General features: G+C 35.6%; 1 non-coding gene across 1 annotated transcript; it reads left to right on the forward strand.

The window, feature by feature from the left end:
- The first annotated feature begins 307 nt into the window (after window positions 1–307).
- On the forward strand, window positions 308–414 carry LOC112390921 (U6 spliceosomal RNA). The gene has a single exon (XR_003001368.1). It is a non-coding gene; the product is annotated as a U6 spliceosomal RNA (small nuclear RNA).
- Window positions 415–2,584: the final 2,170 nt, after the last annotated feature.

Genomic DNA, 2,584 nt, shown 5'->3' on the forward strand with positions numbered 1-2,584 from the left:
GGTATAGGGAAGAGACATTTGAGTCCCCTTTGATTTAGATTTCTCCATTTATCTGAGATTTAGTCAAATACCCATTTAAATAAAGAGTCTCTGATCATAATCTTCACAGTTATATTTTACAACTGATTTTAAAGATGAGAACTCTGTTTGCAAACTTCTGTAAAATGATGGGAAAAAAATCATTCACCATTTTTTGTTGTTGTTGACCGTTTTTGTTTATATAATTTAATCTAGAAGATGTCTAGAGAGAGATGAGACTATAAGGGGCATGGGAAAATAACCAAAGATTATTTAAATGCCTTCTCAGGTGCTCGCTTCGGCAGCACGTATACTAAAATTGGAACGATACAGAGAAGATTAGCATGGCCCCTGTGCAAGGATGACACGCAAATTCGTGAAACGTTCCATATTTTTTGAAGTAAGTCAGAAAGAGAAAAACAAAAGCCATATGCTAACACATATATATGGAATCTAAGGAAAAAAAAAAGTACCTAGGGGTCAGATGGGAATAAAGACACAGACCTACTAGAGCATGGACTTGAGGATATGGGGAGGGGGAAGGGTAAGCTGGGACGAAGTGAGAGAGTGGTATGGACATATATACAATATACATTACCAAACGTAAAATAGATAGCTAGTGGGAAGCAGCCACATAGCACAGGGAGATCAGCTAGGTGGTTTGTGACCACTTAGAGGGGTAGGATAGAGGGAGGGTGGGAGGGAGGGAGACGCAAGAGGGAAGAGATATGGGAACATATGTATATGTATAAGTGATTCATTTTGTTATAAAGCAGAAACTAACACACCATTGTAAAGCAATTATACTCCAATAAAGATGTTAAAAAAAAAAAAAACCTTCTCAGGGTTTGGGTTGTTATCTAGAAGGCATCTTGTTTCATTGAGTCCAGTTATGACTTTGAGTGGGTAAGTAGCTGGTGCAGAGGACCTAGACAGTTAGGGATTTGAAGTTCATGGGAGAAACATGGAAGAGGGAGAAACAGCTGCTATATGGGTGTTGTGAGGAGGGTAGTAAAAAAAGAAAAACTGGTTAGCCTGGCCATGATGGAAATTTGAAACACAGAAATGCCTAATACGGAAGTTTAAGGTTATTTGTAATGAGTTGTGCAATACAGACCCCTCCTTTAGCTTGCCTGAGAAATAGTTCAGTTCATTCTACACTGCTGGTTAATGCTTTTATGATTCTTTAAAAAAATGCATTCTATTTTTGATTTGATATATTTCTAAAATATAAATAACATGTGAGAATGGTCTAGGGGCTGCAGATATCTGGATTATGGAGATCTATCTTATTTCCTTTTTCCCCTAAAATTTAAATTCAGGAGATATGCCTAGTTCGGCAACAGTGAAAGCTATTTTTAGGGCAATTTGAAAATGAGGAATTCTGAGGTAGAGTTTAAAGTAGTCTTTCTTCCTTTAGATTGCTGTACATTTAATATTTCACTCTACTTCCTTTTCTTTCATTTATCTGTATTTTATTTCTAGAAGTATTTTAATTTTAAAATATAAATTGTGATTATGTTAATACTTTCATTTTCATGACTTCTTTGGTTACTATTTTGGTTGATTGAAGAAAGAAGGCACTAAATTTTTTCCCACTAGGGTTGAGGCCATTATTTACTTCTTCCATTAACATAATTAGAGGTAAAACAGTGACTAAAATCAACCTTGATCAAAGGACAACTGGACAACTAGTAATGAATCCTTTCCTTTCCTATCCAACAAGAAAGCTGCTTCTTTGTGTCTGTTCCCCAAATTGTATGGGAGAGGCTTCTGATCAAATTGGTCAGCATGGAATTATGTACGATTTGAGTATTGTTTCATCTGGAAATTGAACTGATCAACTACCAGAGAAGCTGATTTTTTTAGTAGATAGTATTTCATTCTATCCTATTCAAAATTATTTAGGGAAACTAAACTGACAAAGCAAATATTTGGAAATCTTGTCTAGAAATTGAAAATACCTAAGAAACTATTTTTATAGGAACTAAAACTAATTTTAGATTTTTAAATTGAAGGTAACACCTACCAAATATTTCAAATGATCTTTCTCTGACACCAGATATATATCTTTCTTTATTGCTAGAATAAAACTTTAGCTATCCTTTGTGGTTATCCCAGTCATCTTCATCCTTTTGTGTCGTGCAGTATTTGTGTCATGCATTTACATTTTAAAAGTTGTAGTCTATGCAGTGTGACTTTCAAACAATCGACAAACCTATTCCCATGTCAACCTCTCTGCTTAATCAGCATACACTTTTTATTCCTGCTCTTTTCAAAGGCACTTGAACTGCCTGAAAAGCTAAAGGACAATTCAAGTGAGTGCTCTGGGCTGGTTCCCTCCAGTGTTCATCTATTCAAATCCTCACATGTAATCTGGTGAAGAAGGGTGGTTCAACGGCACCATCACAGCCATGCAGAACAGATGTCCTAAAAATAAAGGGAAGAAAGTTTCCTTCTAGAAGGTGGAGTTAATTTTTCTTATTCTGGGTATGTGAGTGTGTGGCAGTTGTGAGGTAGAGGATAAAGACTAAAATTAGGAAGAGAAGATATTTTACAGTAGCAG

The sequence above is a fragment of the Neophocaena asiaeorientalis genome, unplaced genomic scaffold (assembly GCF_003031525.2).
Source record: "Neophocaena asiaeorientalis asiaeorientalis breed wild unplaced genomic scaffold, Neophocaena_asiaeorientalis_V1.1 scaffold88, whole genome shotgun sequence".
NCBI classification, from domain to species: Eukaryota; Metazoa; Chordata; class Mammalia; order Artiodactyla; family Phocoenidae; genus Neophocaena; species Neophocaena asiaeorientalis.